Here is a 19,397-nt window from a genome sequence, read left to right on the forward strand (position 1 = left end):
GCAACATGTAAAGCAAAGTCAAGATTTAAAGGTATCCTGATGCCAAAGTCTGAGCTGTTCTGTCTTATGAAGATGTTGAGCAACATTTGTCAAATGAATAGTCTTTCATGGGATGCATTGTAAATACCCAGAACAGATAGAGGAAGGGGCACAAGAGATGCTTAAAAGATTTTAAAATAATTTCTACATTCCTGTAGTCCATACATATACCAGAAAAGAGAAAGAGAAAACAGCATCCAAAAACTATCTTCTGGGAATCAGTTAAGCAGAGAAAGACACAAACTCAGTCAAGATTCCAGCTTTTGCAAAATATTACGTTACCAGATGATGACTGATGGCTGAAAACTGTTTTCTTCTGTTGGGAGGGTTTGGCTGTACTGTCCTGAGTTACTGTGTATTTTATAGGATAATCACCTCTTCTCTCACTGTTGCCCAGGTTGGAGTGCAGTGGCTTGACCATAGCGCACTGCAATGTTGAACTCCTGGATTCAAGCCATCTTCCTGCTTCAGCCTCACGAATAGCTGAGACTACAGTCTTGTGCCACGATGCCTGGCTGTTTTCTTCTTCTTCTTCTTTTTTGTTTTTTGAGACAGAGTCTCGCTCTTTTGCCCAGGCTGGAGTGCAGAGGCACGATCTCGGCTCATTGCAACCTCCGCCTCCCAGGTTCAAGCAATTCTCTGCCTCAGCCTCCCGAGTAGCTGGAATTACAGGTGCCCACCACCACACCTGGCTAACTTTTTTGTATTTTTAGTAGAGACGGGATTTCACCCTGTTGGCCAGGCTGGTCTTGAACTCCTGACTTCATGATCCACCTGCCTTGGCCTCCCAAAATGCTGGGATTACAGGCATCAGCCACCGCGCCTGGCCGATTTATTCTTTTAGTAGTGTTGGAGTCTCACTATGTTGCCCAGGCTGGTCTCAAACTCCTGGGCTCAAGTAATCCTCCCACCTTGGCCTCCCAAAGTTCTGGGATTACAGGTGTGAGCCAATGTGTCTGGCCAATTCTTTTTTGTTCTTATATGAAGGAACAAATTTGGGTGAGTGATGGAGAAGCTGAGGTGGGAAGACAGCTGAGACAGAGGCGGGGCTAGTGGTTACTTTCAGTTCTTAGGAGTATTTGATGAAAACTTTACACCCTCTGGCTCTCAGGTCTATCTAGGGCCTCAAAATATATCTTAGCATATTCTAAAATGACAGGTTTTCTCCCAACATGAAAATTGCTTTTTTAAAAATTATAGACCAGGCGCAGTGGCTCATGCCTGTAATCCCAGCACTTTGGGAGGCTGAGGCGGTGGATCACGAGGTCAGGAGATCAAGACCATCCTGGATAACACGGTGAAACCCTGTCTCTACTAAAAATACAAAAAAATTAGTCTGGCATGGTGGCGGGTGCCTGTAGTCCCAACTACTTGGGAGGCTGAGGCAGGAGAATGGCGTGAACTCGGGAGGCGGAACTTGCACTGAGCCGAGATAGCGCCACTGCACTCCAGCCTGGGTGACTGAGCGAGAGAGACTCTGTCTCAAAAAAAAAAAATATATATATATAAAAGTAGGCCTGGTACAGTGGCTCACACCTGTAACCCCAATGTTTTATGAGGCTGAGGTGGGAGGATCATTTGAGGCTAAAAGTTTGAGACCAGTCTGGGCAATGTAGTGGGACCCTGTCTCTAAAAAAGGAAGGGAGAGGGAGAGAGGGTGGGGGAGGGAGGAAGGAAGGAAGGAAAAAAAGGGAAACAAAAAAAAATCATAAAAGTAATACATGTTCATTGAAAAAAAAAAGACAGAAAAGTGTGAAAGTAAGTGAGCATCGTTCGTTACTCCATCATCATGACATGCACACCCACATACACCCACACACATTATATTACAAAACTGAGATCATACTGGTAATAAATACCTCTTGGGTACCTGCACAATAATTTTCTTATTTTGGGAACATCTCAATAATCAAAGTTGGGTAGGTCTTCAGAATCATATTTATGTTGTTTGATGAGCCAAAGATAATTGGTTTTGGTAGACATTTGATCCAGTCTAGACCAATCTAGGTCAATTCTCCCAAAAATTTTGGAAATTTTTTTTCTGCTATGGTCACTGAAGCTATTCTGGTTTCTTCCCTTTCCTCATTCTTAGTTATTTCATTTGTTCTTCAATGCTAATCCAAGAAATAGCATAGTATCTTCCTAGTAAATCCACCTACCTTGCCTTGACTTTTTCCTCTTCCTTCTTTTATCTTTCTGTTTATGCTAGCTAGAATCAATTCTTCTTGCTTACAACCTGAAGAAGCTTAATACATACAATATCATATTTATTGCTTCATAGCCTTCTCCCACTTAATAATATGTTCCCATGTCCATAGATGCAGAGACCCAGGTTCATGTCTAATGGCTGTGTAGCATTCCACTGTATGGATGTACCAATTTATATAACTGGAAGAAAACAATTTTCAGCTCTTAATTCTGAAACCATTGTCTAGAAATTAAAAGTTATTTTTTTAAAGTTATGGACAACCTGCAGCAAATATTATTGTATACTCATCTCTTTGTACTTGTTTTATTATTCCTTGTGACAAATTCTAGAAGTGAAATTAATAGATCAAGGAGTTTGTATATTTAAAAATTTTATGTTTATTACCAGATTGCCTTCCAGAAAAATTGCACCAATTTATACTACCAATAAAAGAGTGTGAGCAACCAACCTAGATATTATAGATCTTTCTATTAATTGGCAATATGATGGAAGATAACTAAAAAAATGGCAATATATTTTTCATTTTGTCTGTAATATACTTCTCAAGTTTCAAGAAGAACATACAGTTATTATGAAGGCAAAACTCACCCCAAATCCACTACCCATTTGAGCCAACTTCCCCTCAGATATGTTTCTATGCATATATAGATAGAACATGTTGTTTTAGGTAAATAAGAGTTTTTTAAAGAAACAAAATACATTAGACACATTATAAACACCCAGCTTAGATAATCATTCCCAAGTTCTCCCTCCTGTTAGAGGTAGCCACTATCTTCAGTGTGGTGTTTATAATTTTAATGCGTGTTTCTATAGATGTGTAACCATGAATAACATATACTTTTTTTTACCTATTTAAAAATTATATGCTCCTTCATATGGTAACTTGCTTTTTTTTAACTAAATATTATATTTTTAAGATCTATCAATGTTGATAGATGAAGCTCTAGTTTATTCATTTTAACTGCTGTATATTATTTTGTTGTTTTGACTTCATGTTTTAAAATATACATTTTCTATTATCTATTGATAATTAGGAATTCTTTATATATTCTAGTTATTTGTGACACAAGTATCTTCTTTTAGTATACAGCTTATCAAATCACTGCATTTTGTCATTAATTGAATGCCTTTTAATCTTAATTGTTCATTTTGTGTGTCTTGTTTATCTCTAAATTCTAAAGACACAATATAATATTTTCTTCTGAAAGTTTTGAAGTTTTGTTTTTCACAGTTAGATTTTTAACTCAGCTGAAGTTGATTTTCATGAGTGGTATAAGGTATAATTTGGACAATTAACTGTTCCAACTCCTGTTGATTAGTGAGTCTTCTCATTGTGGATTGGTAAAGCCACAACTGTCATATATCAAGTTCTGTGTCTGCACTTAACTTATTTTGCTCTATCAGTCTGTTTCTTTCTCTGTGTTAATGCCATACCATCTTAATTGCTATAATTTTCTAAGTCTCTTATTTGATAAGATAAATCTTCCCAACTCTGTTCTTCAAACAATCTTAACTCTCCTGGCCCTTTGTGTTTTCTTATAAATTTTAGGATCGACTTGTCAAATTTAGTTAAAAAGCCTATTGTGATTTTGACTGAATTGTATTGGCTTGAATTGACATCTTTAAGATATTGAGTCTTCACATCAGTGAACATGCTATATAACACTCTGTTTAATTAGGAGTTTTATGTTTGCTAACAATGCATCATAATTTTTCTCCCAGTAGGTTTTACACATATTTTGTTAGATTTCTCCTTCCCCATCCCCTGAGATTCTTACCATTTTTAGGGCCGTTGTATATGGAATCCTTTTTTGGATGAATATTTTCTAATTTGTTATTTGTGTATCTACCAAAAGGCTATTGATTTTTCTGTGTTGCTCTTGCATCCAACATCTTACTGAATTTTTTATTAAATAGCATATATATAGATTCTTTTTTTATATTCTATGTGGATAATCTTAACATCTGCAAACAAAGATGGTTTTCTCTCTGCTTTCATTTCTTACTCCTCTTGTTTCTCTTAAGAACACTTTTTAAGAATGCTTTATTACATTAGCTAGAACCTACAGAAAATATTAAATGGCAGAAATAATAATGGGATTATTGTGCTATTCCTGACTTTAATGGAAATGTCTCTAATATTTTACCACTAAATATGACGTTTGCTGTAGGCTTTCTGTTGTGGTTTGAATTGTGCTCCCCCAAAAGATACGTTGAAGTCCTAACTCTGGATACCTGTGAATGTGACTTTATTTGGAAATATGGTCTTTGCAGATGTAATCAATTAAGATTAGGCCATATTGGGTTAGGGTGGGTTCTAATCCAATGACAGATGTCCTTATAAGAGAGAGATTTGGACACAGGCACACACACAAAGGAAGAACACCACGTAACTATGGAGGCAAAGCTTGCAGTGATGCATCTACAAGCCAAGGAAAGCCAACAAGTGCTGGCAGCCACCAGAAGGGAGGAAGAGGCGAGGAAGACTCCTCGCCTAGAGACCCCAGAGAAAGCTGGTTCTTCTGACACCTTGATTCAAACTTCTAGCTTTCAGAATTGTGAGAATAAATTTCTGTTGTTTTAAGCCACTCAGTTTGTGGTAATTTGGCACAGCTGCCCTAAGAAATGAATACACTTTTGCTATGTACTTGATATTAAGGATATTTTCTTTTATTCCTAATTTGTAAAGGGACTTTATTTTTTCATAAATGTGTGTTAAATGCTATGCTTTTTTATCATATTGTTTTTTCATTCATCAGTGTTAAGTATATTTTATTATGTAACTTCATTTTCTCATATTGAAATATTCTTGTATAACTAGGGTAAACTGATGAATTAAATTTTATTGGTGGTCTTTTATTTTATATTGACATTTATAAACTTCATTTTCCTTATATTTTTGTGCACATATTTATAAATGAGTATGGCCTTTAATTTCTTACAGTATTTTGGATCAAAACAATATAATAGATTTTTGTCTTTTCTACTCTCTGATACAACTTGTGTAAGACAGACATTATTTGTCCTCAAGGTAGGTAAACTTGACTGTAAAACCATATGGGCCTGGGGTCTCTTTTTTTCTTTCAGGAATTGAGAGTAATGGGGAAACTTTTGGTTACTAATACAACTTATTTAACAATTATTGATTTTTGTCAGGATTTATCTTTATTCTCTCTCTTTTCTATTTTGCTAAGATGAGATTTTGCTCTGTTGCTCAGGCTGGAGTGTAGTGGTATGGTCATAGCTCACTGCAGCTTCAAACTCCTGGGCTCAAGCAATTCTCTTGCCTTAGCCTTCTATGTAGCTGGGACTATAAATGTGTGCCACCACTCCTGGCTAAGATTTATATTTATTTAAAAAATTGTTTTGAGACAGGGTCTTGCTCTGTTGCCCAGGCTGGAGTGCAGTGGCTGCCATCATGGCTCACTGCAGCCTTGACCTCCAAGGCTCAAGCAATCCTCCCACCTCAGCCTCCCAAGTAATTGGGACTCCAGGCATGTACCACCATGCCTGGCTAATTTTTCATTATTTGTAGAGACGGAGTCTCCCTATGTTGCCCAGGCTGATCTCAAACTCCTGGGTTCAAGGGATCCTCCTGCCTTGGCCTCATGAAGTGCTGGGATTACAGGTGTGAGCCACTGTGCCTGGCCTATCTTTATTCTTGAATCAATTTTGTTACTCTTTTTTCTTTAGAAAATTATTTTATCCTACCCTTCAAATTTATTTATTTATTTTTTATTTTTTTTATTTTTTATTTTTTAATTTTTTTTTTATTATACTTTAAGTTTTAGGGTACATGTGCACATTGTGCAGGTTAGTTACATATGTATACATGTGCCATTCTGGTGTGCTGCACCCACTAACTCGTCATCTAGCATTAGGTATATCTCCCAATGCTATCCCTCCCCCCTCCCCCCACCCCACAACAGTCCCCAGAGTGTGATATTCCCCTTCCTGTGTCCATGTGATCTCATTGTTCAATTCCCACCTATGAGTGAGAATATGCGGTGTTTGGTTTTTTGTTCTTGTGATAGTTTACTGAGAATGATGGTTTCCAGTTTCATCCATGTCCCTACAAAGGACATGAACTCATCATTTTTTATGGCTGCATAGTATTCCATGGTGTATATGTGCCACATTTTCTTAATCCAGTCTATCATTGTTGGACATTTGGGTTGGTTCCAAGTCTTTGCTATTGTGAATAATGCCGCAATAAACATACGTGTGCATGTGTCTTTATAGCAGCATGATTTATAGTCCTTTGGGTATATACCCAGTAATGGGATGGCTGGGTCAAATGGTATTTCTAGTTCTAGATCCCTGAGGAATCGCCACACCGACTTCCACAATGGTTGAACTAGTTTACAGTCCCACCAACAGTGTAAAAGTGTTCCTATTTCTCCACATCCTCTCCAGCACCTGTTGTTTCCTGACTTTTTAATGATTGCCATTCTAACTGGTGTGAGATGATATCTCATAGTGGTTTTGATTTGCATTTCTCTGATGGCCAGTGATGATGAGCATTTTTTCATGTGTTTTTTGGCTGCATAAATGTCTTCTTTTGTGAAGTGTCTGTTCATGTCCTTCGCCCACTTTTTGATGGGGTTGTTTGTTTTTTTCTTGTAAATTTGTTTGAGTTCATTGTAGATTCTGGATATTAGCCCTTTGTCAGATGAGTAGGTTGCGAAAATTTTCTCCCATGTTGTAGGTTGCCTGTTCACTCTGATGGTAGTTTCTTTTGCTGTGCAGAAGCTCTTTAGTTTAATTAGATCCCATTTGTCAATTTTGTCTTTTGTTGCCATTGCTTTTGGTGTTTTGGACATGAAGTCCTTGCCCACGCCTATGTCCTGAATGGTAATGCCTAGGTTTTCTTCTAGGGTTTTTATGCTTTTAGGTCTAACGTTTAAATCTTTAATCCATCTTGAATTGATTTTTGTATAAGGTGTAAGGAAGGGATCCAGTTTCAGCTTTCTACATATGGCTAGCCAGTTTTCCCAGCACCATTTATTAAATAGGGAATCCTTTCCCCATTGCATGTTTTTCTCAGGTTTGTCAAAGATCAGATAGTTGTAGGTATGTGGCGTTATTTCTGAGGGCTCTGTTCTGTTCCATTGATCTATATCTCTGTTTTGGTACCAGTACCATGCTGTTTTGGTTACTGTAGCCTTGTAGTATAGTTTGAAGTCAGGTAGTGTGATGCCTCCAGCTTTGTTCTTTTGGCTTAGGATTGACTTGGCGATGCGGGCTCTTTTTTGGTTCCATATGAACTTTAAAGTAGTTTTTTCCAATTCTGTGAAGAAAGTCATTGGTAGCTTGATGGGGCTGGCATTGAATCTGTAAATGACCTTGGGCAGTATGGCCATTTTCACGATATTGATTCTTCCTACCCATGAGCATGGAATGTTCTTCCAATTGTTTGTATCCTCTTTTATTTCCTTGAGCAGTGGTTTGTAGTTCTCCTTGAAGAGGTCCTTCACATCCCTTGTAAGTTGGATTCCTAGGTATTTTATTCTCTTTGAAGCAATTGTGAATGGGAGTTCACTCATGATTTGGCTCTCTGTTTGTCTGTTGTTGGTGTATAAGAATGCTTGTGATTTTTGTACATTGATTTTGTATCCTGAGACTTTGCTGAAGTTGCTTATGAGCTTAAGGAGATTTTGGGCTGAGACAATGGGGTTTTCTAGATAAACAATCATGTCGTCTGCAAACAGGGACAGTTTGACTTCCTCTTTTCCTAATTGAATACCCTTTATTTCCTTCTCCTGCCTGATTGCCCTGTCCAGAACTTCCAACACTATGTTGAATAGGAGTGGTGAGAGAGGGCATCCCTGTCTTGTGCCAGTTTTCAAAGGGAATGCTTCCAGTTTTTGCCCATTCAGTATGATATTGGCTGTGGGTTTGTCATAGATAGCTCTTATTATTTTGAAATACGTCCCATCAATACCTAATTTATTGAGAGTTTTTAGCATGAAGGGTTGTTGAATTTTGTCAAAGGCTTTTTCTGCATCTATTGAGATAATCATGTGGTTTTTGTCTTTGGCTCTGTTTATATGCTGGATTACATTTATTGATTTGCGTATATTGAACCAGCCTTGCATCCCAGGGATGAAGCCCACTTGATCGTGGTGGATAAGCTTTTTGATGTGCTGCTGGATTCGTTTTGCCAGTATTTTATTGAGGATTTTTGCATCAATGTTCATCAAGGATATTGGTCTAAAATTCTCTTTTTTGGTTGTGTCTCTGCCCGGCTTTGGTATCAGAATGATGCTGGCCTCATAAAATGAGTTAGGGAGGATTCCCTCTTTTTCTATTGATTGGAATAGTTTCAGAAGGAATGGTACCAGTTCCTCCTTATACCTCTGGTAGAATTCGGCTGTGAATCCATCTGGTCCTGGACTCTTTTTGGTTGGTAAACTATTGATTATTGCCACAATTTCAGCTCCTGTTATTGGTCTATTCAGAGATTCGACTTCTTCCTGGTTTAGTCTTGGGAGAGTGTATGTGTCAAGGAATGTATCCATTTCTTCTAGATTTTCTAGTTTATTTGCGTAGAGGTGTTTGTAGTATTCTCTGATGGTAGTTTGTATTTCTGTGGGATCGGTGGTGATATCCCCTTTATCATTTTTTATTGTGTCTATTTGATTCTTCTCTCTTTTTTTCTTTATTAGTCTTGCTAGCGGTCTATCAATTTTGTTGATCCTTTCAAAAAACCAGCTCCTGGATTCATTGATTTTTTGAAGGGTTTTTTGTGTCTCTATTTCCTTCAGTTCTGCTCTGATTTTAGTTATTTCTTGCCTTCTGCTAGCTTTTGAATGTGTTTGCTCTTGCTTTTCTAGTTCTTTTAATTGTGATGTTAGGGTGTCAATTTTGGATCTTTCCTGCTTTCTCTTGTGGGCATTTAGTGCTATAAATTTCCCTCTACACACTGCTTTGAATGCATCCCAGAGATTCTGGTATGTTGTGTCTTTGTTCTCGTTGGCTTCAAAGAACATCTTTATTTCTGCCTTCATTTCGTTATGTACCCAGTAGTCATTCAGGAGCAGGTTGTTCAGTTTCCATGTAGTTGAGTGGCTTTGAGTGAGATTTTTAATCCTGAGTTCTAGTTTGATTGCACTGTGGTCTGAGAGATAGTTTGTTATAATTTCTGTTCTTTTACATTTGCTGAGGAGAGCTTTACTTCCAACTATGTGGTCAATTTTGGAATAGGTGTGGTGTGGTGCTGAAAAAAATGTATATTCTGTTGATTTGGGGTGGAGAGTTCTGTAGATGTCTATTAGGTCCGCTTGGTGCAGAGCTGAGTTCAATTCCTGGGTATCCTTGTTGACTTTCTGTCTCGTTGATCTGTCTAATGTTGACAGTGGGGTGTTAAAGTCTCCCATTATTAATGTGTGGGAGTCTAAGTCTCTTTGTAGGTCACTCAGGACTTGCTTTATGAATCTGGGTGCTCCTGTATTGGGTGCATATATATTTAGGATAGTTAGCTCCTCTTGTTGAATTGATCCCTTTACCATTATGTAATGGCCTTCTTTGTGTCTTTTGATCTTTGTTGGTTTAAAGTCTGTTTTATCAGAGACTAGGATTGCAACCCCTGCCTTTTTTTGTTTTCCATTTGCTTGGTAGATCTTCCTCCATCCTTTTATTTTGAGCCTATGTGTGTCTCTGCACGTGAGATGGGTTTCCTGAATACAGCACACTGATGGGTCTTGACTCTTTATCCAACTTGCCAGTCTGTGTCTTTTAATTGGAGAATTTAGTCCATTTACATTTAAAGTTAATATTGTTATGTGTGAATTTGATCCTGTCATTATGATGTTAGCTGGTGATTTTGCTCATTAGTTGATGCAGTTTCTTCCTAGTCTCGATGGTCTTTACATTTTGGCATGATTTTGCAGCAGCTGGTACCGGTTGTTCCTTTCCATGTTTAGCGCTTCCTTCAGGAGCTCTTTTAGGGCAGGCCTGGTGGTGACAAAATCTCTCAGCATTTGCTTGTCTGTAAAGTATTTTATTTCTCCTTCACTTATGAAGCTTAGTTTGGCTGGATATGAAATTCTGGGTTGAAAATTCTTTTCTTTAAGAATGTTGAATATTGGCCCCCACTCTCTTCTGGCTTGTAGGGTTTCTGCCGAGAGATCCGCTGTTAGTCTGATGGGCTTCCCTTTGAGGGTAACCCGACCTTTCTCTCTGGCTGCCCTTAACATTTTTTCCTTCATTTCAACTTTGGTGAATCTGACAATTATGTGTCTTGGAGTTGCTCTTCTCGAGGAGTATCTTTGTGGTGTTCTCTGTATTTCCTGAATCTGAATGTTGGCCTGCCTTGCTAGATTGGGGAAGTTCTCCTGGATAATATCCTGCAGAGTGTTTTCCAACTTGGTTCCATTCTCCGCATCACTTTCAGGTACACCAATCAGACGTAGATTTGGTCTTTTCACATAGTCCCATATTTCTTGGAGGCTTTGCTCATTTCTTTTTATTCTTTTTTCTCTAGACTTCCCTTCTCGCTTCATTTCATTCATTTCATCTTCCATTGCTGATACCCTTTCTTCCAGTTGATCGCATCGGCTCCTGAGGCTTCTGCATTCTTCACGTAGTTCTCGAGCCTTGGTTTTCAGCTCCATCAGCTCCTTTAAGCACTTCTCTGTATTGGTTATTCTAGTTATACATTCTTCTAAATTTTTTTCAAAGTTTTGAACTTCTTTGCCTTTGGTTTGAATGTCCTCCCGTAGCTCAGAGTAATTTGATCGTCTGAAGCCTTCTTCTCTCAGCTCGTCAAAATCATTCTCCATCCAGCTTTGTTCCGTTGCTGGTGAGGAACTGCGTTCCTTTGGAGGAGGAGAGGTGCTCTGCGTTTTAGAGTTTCCAGTTTTTCTGTTCTGTTTTTTCCCCATCTTTGTGGTTTTATCTACTTTTGGTCTTTGATGATGGTGATGTACAGATGGGTTTTCGGTGTGGATGTCCTTTCTGTTTGTTAGTTTTCCTTCTAACAGACAGGACCCTCAGCTGCAGGTCTGTTGGAATACCCTGCCGTGTGAGGTGTCAGTGTGCCCCTGCTGGGGGGTGCCTCCCAGTTAGGCTGCTCGGGGGTCAGGGGTCAGGCACCCACTTGAGGAGGCAGTCTGCCCGTTCTCAGATCTCCAGCTGCGTGCTGGGAGAACCACTGCTCTCTTCAAAGCTGTCAGACAGGGACATTTAAGTCTGCAGAGGTTACTGCTGTCTTTTTGTTTGTCTGTGCCCTGCCCCCAGAGGTGGAGCCTACAGAGGCAGGCAAGCCTCCTTGAGCTGTGGTGGGCTCCACCCAGTTCGAGCTTCCCGGCTGCTTTGTTTACCTAAGCAAGCCTGGGCAATGGCGGGCGCCCCTCCCCCAGCCTCGCTGCCGCCTTGCAGTTTGATCTCAGACTGCTGTGCTAGCAATCAGCGAGATTCCGTGGGCGTAGGACCCTCCGAGCCAGGTGTGGGATATAGTCTCGTGGTGCGCCGTTTTTTAAGCCGGTCTGAAAAGCGCAATATTCGGGTAGGAGTGACCCGATTTTCCAGGTGCCGTCCGTCACCCCTTTCTTTGACTCGGAAAGGGAACTCCCTGACCCCTTGCGCTTCCCAGGTGAGGCAATGCCTCGCCCTGCTTCGGCTTGCGCACGGTGCGCGCACCCACTGACCTGCGCCCACTGTCTGGCACTCCCTAGTGAGATGAACCCGGTACCTCAGATGGAAATGCAGAAATCACCCGTCTTCTGCGTCGCTCACGCTGGGAGCTGTAGACCGGAGCTGTTCCTATTCGGCCATCTTGGCTCCTCCTCAAATTTATTTGTATTAAAATTTATATAACATCTTCTTATGATTTAGAAAACCTGTACTCTGAGAATGATGGTTTCCAATTTCATCCATGTCCCTACGTAACTAACCTGCACAATGTGCACATGTACCCTAAAACTTAAAGTATAATTAAAAAAAAAAAATAAATAAAAAAAGAATCAAAGTGAAAAAAAAACAAAAAAACAAACAAAAAAAACCTGTACTCTAGCCTTAGTTTTGTGTGCTTTTTTCTCTATTTTTGTTATTTTTCCCTATTTTTATTTTTTATTTATTTTTTAAAAACAGAATTTTTTTTTAAATTATCCTTTAAGTTTTAGGGTACATGTGCACAACGTGCAGGTTTGTTACATATGTATACATGTGCCATGTTGGTGTGCTGCACCCATTAACTCATTTACATTAGGTATTTCTCCAAATGCTATCCCTCCCCACTTCCCCCACCCCACAACAGGCCCCAGTGTGTGATGTTCCCCTTCCTGTGTCCATGTGTTCTTATTGTTCAATTCCCACCTATGAGTGAGAACATGCGGTGTTTGGTTTTTTGTCCTTGCGATAGTTTGCTGGGAATGATGGTTTCCAGCTTCATCCATGTCCCTACAAAGGACATGAACTCATCATTTTTTATGGCTGCATAGTATTCCATGGTGTATATGTGCCACATTTTCTTAATCCAGTCTATCATTGTTGGACATTTGGGTTGGTTCCAAGTCTTTGCTGTTGTGAATAGTGCCGCAATAAACATACATGTGTATGTGTCTTTATAGCAGCATGATTTATAGTCCTTTGGGTATATACCCAGTAATGGGATGGCTGGGTCAAAGGGTATTTCTAGTTCTAGATCCCTGAGGAATCGCCACACTGACTTCCACAATGGTTGAACTAGTTTACAGTCCCACCAACAGTGTAAAAGTGTTCCTATTTCTCCACTTCCTCTCCAGCACCTGTTGTTTCCTGACTTTTTAATGATCACCATTCTAACTGGTGTAAGATGGTATCTCATTGTGGTTTTGATTTGCGTTTCTCTGATGGCCAGTGATGATGAGCATTTTTTCATGTGTCTTTTGGCTGCATAAATGTCTTCTTTTGAGAAGTGTCTGTTCATATCCTTCGCCCACTTGTTGATGGGGTTGTTTGTTTTTTTCTTGTAAATTTGTTTGAGTTCATTGTAGATTCTGGATATTAGCCCTTTGTCAGATGGGTAGATGGTAAAAATTTTCTCCCATTCTGTAGGTTGCCTGTTCACTGTGATGGTAGTTTCTTTTGCTGTGCAGAAGCTGTTTAGTTTAATTAGATCTCATTTGTCAATTTTGGCTTTTGTTGCCATTGCTTTTGGTGTTTTAGACATGAAGTCCTTGCCCATGCCTATGTCCTGAATGGTATTGCCTAGGTTTTCTTCTAGGGTTTTTATGGTTTTACATCTAACATTTAAGTCTTTAATCCATCTTGAATTAATTTTTGTATAAGGTGTAAGGAAGGGATCCAGTTTCAGCTTTCTACAAATGGCTAGCCAGTTTTCCCAGCACCATTTATTAAATGAGGAATCCTTCCCCCATTTTTTGTTTTTCTCAGGTTTGTCAAAGATCAGATAGTTGTAGATATGTGGCATTATTTCTGAGGGCTCTGTTCTGTTCCATTGGTCTATATCTCTGTTTTGGTACCAGTACCATGCTGTTTTAGTTACTGTAGACTTGTAGTGTAGTTTGAAATCAGGTAGTGTGATGCCTCCAGCTTTGTTCTTTTGGCTTAGGATTGACTTGGCAATGCGGGCTCTTTTTTGGTTCCATGTGAACTTTAAAGTAGTTTTTTCCAATTCTGTGAAGAAAGTCATGGTAGCTTGATGGGGATGGCATTGAAACTATAAATTACCTTGGGCAGTATGGCCATTTTCATGATATTGATTCTTCCTACTCATGAGCATGGAATGTTCTTCCATTTGTTTGTATCCTCTTTTATTTCTTTGAGCAGTGGTTTGTAGTTCTCCTTGAAGAGGTCCTTCACATCCCTTGTAAGTTGGATTCCTAGGTGTTTTATTCTCTTTGAAGCAATTGTGAATGGGAGTTCACTCATGATTTGGCTCTCTGTTTGTCTGTTATTGGTGTATAAGAATGCTTATGATTTTTGTACATTGATTTTGTATCCTGAGACTTTGCTGAAGTTGCTTATGAGCTTAAGGAGATTTTGGGCTGAGACAATGGGGTTTTCTAAATATACAATCATGTTGTCTGCAAACAGGGACAATTTGACTTCCTCTTTTCCTAATTGAATACCCTTTATTTCCTTCTCCTGCCTAATTGCCCTGTCCAGAACTTCCAACACTATGTTGAATAGGAGTGGTGAGAGAGGGCATCCCTGTCTTGTGCCAGTTTTCAAAGGGAATGCTTCCAGTTTTTGCCCATTCAGTATGATATTGGCTGTGAGTCTGTCATAGATAGCTCTTATTATTTTGAGATAGTTCCCATCAATCCCTAATTTATTAAGAGTTTTTAGCATGAAGGGTTGTTGAATTTTGTCAAAGGCCTTTTCTGCATCTATTGAGATAATCATGTGGTTTTTGTCTTTGGTTCTGTTTATATGCTGGATTACAAAAAACAGAATTTTTTAAAAAATCATTTTTGATAGAGATTTTTCTTATTTTAAAGAACAGTTTTTAGATTGTTTATCTTCTCAGTTGTCTCTTTGTTCTCTATTTTAATATTCTCTGTCATTTACTTTCTTCTCTCATTCTTTTACTTGCTCTTTGAGTTAATTTTTAATTTTCAATCTTTTTCTTATTTGTTTCAATCTTGATGCATGTACTTAAAGTTCTAAATTGCTCTCTAAGTACAACCTACACTGCACTCAGAAATTTTCTGTTTTAATATTCTCTGTTCTTATTTACTTTCTTCTCTCATTCTTTTACTAACTCTTTGAGTTAATTTTTAATTTTCAATCTTTTTCTTATTTGCTTTGATCTTGATGAATGTACTTAAAGTTCTGAATTGCTCTCTAAGTACAACCTACACTGCACTCAGAAGTTTTTATATACAATATTTTCATTGCAGTTTATATGAAAAGATTTTATGATTTCATTATTGTGTCTTCAACGTATGCATGATTTAAGAGTACATTTTAAGTTTTCAAACATATGAGCTGTTGTTTTTTAAAACTACCTTGGGCCTTAAAAGAAGTTTCAGCATATTTAAAAGGATTGAGATCATATAGAACATGCTCTCCAATCCAGCATAAATTGAGGAAAAAAAAAAAAAGACAACAGAAAAAGACTCAAAATCTCTTATGTTTGGAGATCAAAAATACTCTCACAAATAATTCATGTAGCAGAGAAAATGACAATGAAAATTAAATATATCTTGAACTGGATCATAATGAAAATATGACAGATCAAAACTTGTAGGACACAGTTTAAGGACTTAAAGATAAATTATAACATTAAAATGCACATATTCTAAAATAAGGGTGAAAATCAATACACTACCTGATCACCCTTCTCAAGATGATTGGAAGCAGCAGTGGCGGCAACAAATAAGAATCTTCATTAAGATGCCTATGGGGTTGTCTTCAATGAGGGTTTGTGTTTATTTCTGCTCGCTTTGCTTTCATATCTAGAGTTTTATGATTTTGCTCTTGCCTTCATCTGACCTCTCAGGCTCTTAGTCCAGATTCAAGTCTTAGGATGGTATTTTGGGGTTCCCACTCCATGGAAATATTGGGAATGATACAAACCAGTGGCTTAATTCCTGATCATGAGGCTCTAGTTTCATCTCAGGCAGCAGATTGGTACCTTTGTTTCTTGGCCTTTTTTCATGAGCCTGGAACCCAAGTCCTCTTCTTGCCCCTGATTCCAACAGTGAAGCACAGATCATTTTTTTTCTGTCATAGGCTGAATGTTTGTGTCCCTCCAAAATTCATATGTTGAAGCCCTAACCCCTAGTATGGCTATATTTGTAGTTAAGATTAATTGAGGTCATAATGGTGGGGCCCTTATAAAAAGAGACAGCAGAGAGCTTGTGTTCTCTCTTTCAACCCTGGCATGAGTGCACAGGAAAGGCCATGTGATGACATGGTAAAGAAGGTGGCTGTGTGCAAGCCAGAGGAAGAGCCCTTACCAGACACTGACCCCTGCCAGACTTGATCTGGGACTTCCAGTCTTCATAGCTGTGAAGAGATACATGTTTAAGCTACCTATCTGGTATTTTGTTACAGCAGCCCAAGGAGACTGAGGCTCCTTCCTTTGAGAGATGGAGCCATTTGCCACCCCTCCTGCTTTTGGGCTTCGTAGCCTATATCTTCTGTCCTCAGCCCTGATCACTTTGCATTGCAACAGCTCCATAGAGACATTTATCTTATTTTTGAATCTATGACTTCTAGTTTTTTTCTTCTTGCATAGTTTGTCTCTTGTCAGGTGAGCTAGCGGGTATATCATAGTGTGAGCATACTGTTTGAGATCCTAGTGTTTTTCAGTAAGGAAGAATCACAAGGAGACAGATGTACCATTAAATTTGCCCTAGAAATCTGTAAGCGTCAAAGGCCTGACTAAATTGCTTTTTTTTTTTTTCTTGTAGGGATAAGTGTTTAGAATCAACTGGTTACTGCTTCATAGTTACTAATTCGCCTGAGGCTTCTCTACTGACCTGTGCTTTCCAGACTGTCCTTGGGGAGGGCTGTCAGCCATGTTTTCACTGGGGGATGAAACACCCCCTAGTCTACTGATCCCAGCGTCTCTCCAAACTTAGCTCACTCTGGCTCTTTGTGTTTTTCCACCCATGTGACCTACACCTCCAGGCTTCACCTGGCCAAGCAAACATGGCTGAGTTGCATCTTTTCTATGCACAGAAATGAGATGTAAGTTGGGCAACAAACCCACAGTGATACATTTGTTTGCAAACGTGTTACAAGATGCTCCTAGACATGATATGGAACTCTTGGTTTTCTCTTGCTGCTCACTCCGTGGTGGCTGTTTAGCTTGGAGAGGCAAACTTATTTGCAGGCTCTATAACATTGTTGATACGGAGCCTTTTCCTAACATTGCCTCTTTATATTTCTCATTGCTATAGGATTATATAGTTGCATCTGTGGGTTTCAGCATGTGGTGTTGAAGTTTAACAAACCAAGAAGCAAATGGAACAAATGGCTGCAGATGCATTTCTCGTGGCTTTAAGGGGGCTGTGTAGTGAGATTGAAATATGATGGGCTTTGAGGTGGTTCAAATCTCATTCATGTACCCATTAACTGTGTGACCTTGGGCAAGGTCTGTGGGCTTAACTTTTGTGAGCACACCTATACAAAGAATATTACAATGCATATTCACAAGGTTAGTGTGAGAGTTAAATACATGGAAAGCACCCAGCCTGTGCCTGGAGGTGCTCAGAATATATTCGTTTTCTTCCCTCCTTTCTCTGATTATTCAGCCAGTTGCCAGACTCTACCAAAGTCGCCCCACCTCACTGCATCTTGTCTTTCTAGTGTTCCGTGAAAAACATGCAAAGTCAGTGGTTCGGCGACTCAGATGTTCTTCTAACTCTGTAATGCTGGGAGTCTGTGATGCAACAGCTGCTGTTCAGGCTACTTAGGCAGTTTTTCTGGTTTGTCCATCCTCCCCGCCATGCCCATCCCTGCCATGATTAATTCCTTGGCTAAGGAGTCATGCAGCTGTTTATGACTAGATTGATTAGGGGAAAAGTAAAGATCATTTTTAAAAGTCTTAAAGGGACAATAGAGTGGCTTAGAACCTGCCAGAAGAGGGGGTGAAATTTGAAGTTGCCGAACACACCAATGGGAACAATCCCTTTTCCATCGGAGAAGGCTGACTGCGTGACTGCATTTCCGCTCTTAGAAAATTCACTGCAAGGAAAAGGGTAAAGAGTGGATTTGCTGGCTCAGGCAATTTTAAACCCTGGAAAAGCTATAGAAAAGCTTTCCTTTGACACCATCCCACCTCCTATTTTTGTGTCGTTTCTTTCCTTCCCTTCATTCTGTCCTGCATGGTTTCCCATAGACCTGACTTCCCCAGTTCTCACAAAATCTAGCTCTTCTTCCCGCAGATCAAGTGCTGTCTTGGTACCTGACTGTCAGAAGGCTGACAGGGGAAAATAGATTTGAGAAATCAATCCAGAAGCAGGCTTCTGTCTATAAGGTTATGTGCAAACTCTTCTAGGGGCCTTTGCACGCTAAAGGAATTGCTTCTTAATGTAATCATATATTTAATTGGGTTAGGTTATTCTATGCAAATTGTAAAAAGAATTAATGGTACAATGTGACTGCCTTAAGAAGCTGTATAATTTCAGGCTTCATTAATATGAACACATACCAAGGAGGAGGTATAAATCCCAATCTAACTCCATGGGGATCAGGCTTCCTGGGATCTTTACATGTAGTTCTGGGCTTCTCTCTTTAAGAGGCACCTAGACATAATGGGATACATTTGGTTCAGGGAAGAGTGAAGAGCAGAGGGAGGGCTACCTTCCACTCTCAAGTGGAATGCCTTTTAGGAAAGGGGCAGACTTCTTCAATAGCATGGTGCCAAGAGGAAGAAATAGGAACAATGGGTGAAAAGTACAGGGACTTTTTTTTGCCCAGTATGAAGATGGCGATGTTTGAGTCAGAGCTGCCCAAAGATGCCGTGGGCTGTCAGGGGGCAGCTCTCAAGGAGATTCCAGCCCATATGAGTGACCAGACCTGTTCTCCTTTCCATCTCTTCCAGCCCAGATCACCAAGGCTCTCCAAGAGTGAAACCCCAGGGATCATCCTGTGGCTGGAGATGATTCTTGGAGTGGGGAAAATTTCCTCCCAGGGATTTGCATCATATTCTCCAGGCAAGTACAAAGCTGAGCCCTGGACAGAGCTGGTATTATTCAGATGAGAAGAAATAAGTGATTTCCAGGGGCCAAGGCTTTATTTCTCACATTGACATAACATTCCAGCTGTGGGAAATAGACATTTCATTGATTTACTGTGGTGGTAGCTCTCTGCAGCTCCTGAATGCTTATGGGTATGAATCATTTTTTATTTTGTCTCTATGGACTGAATCCCCAGCAAGATAAGGAGGCATTTTGCCAAATCCAGATATGCTGTTTAGGTGATGGAATACATTTAAATTTTTTGAGGATTAAATTAATTTTTCTGACCTAGATAATCCCTCTGTTCCAAAGAAAACTATTCTGAAAGATTTATAGAAGGTATTCAAGGATATTTGGATCTTAGGCAAGTTTGACTTAATCTTACCTGTTCTAGTAGAGCTTTAGGAATTACATTTTCTATAAACTAACAAGAAATGAGAGAAAGTAGTACTTGATATACACTTTTGACTCTCTCACAGCCCAGAAACTTAAAGACCAGCAGTTTTATG

General features: G+C 39.3%; 1 long non-coding RNA gene across 1 annotated transcript in view; it reads left to right on the forward strand.

The window, feature by feature from the left end:
• LOC134758953 (uncharacterized) overlaps positions 1–18,864 on the forward strand; it is a 132,675-nt gene extending 113,811 nt beyond the window's left edge. The window contains exon 3 of the long non-coding RNA XR_010134769.1: positions 18,753–18,864. This is a non-coding gene — a long non-coding RNA (uncharacterized lncRNA). The remainder of the gene's footprint in view (positions 1–18,752) is intronic.
• The last annotated feature ends 533 nt before the right edge of the window (positions 18,865–19,397 follow it).

Source organism: Gorilla gorilla, chromosome 6 (assembly GCF_029281585.2).
Source record: "Gorilla gorilla gorilla isolate KB3781 chromosome 6, NHGRI_mGorGor1-v2.1_pri, whole genome shotgun sequence".
Taxonomy (NCBI): domain Eukaryota; kingdom Metazoa; phylum Chordata; class Mammalia; order Primates; family Hominidae; genus Gorilla; species Gorilla gorilla.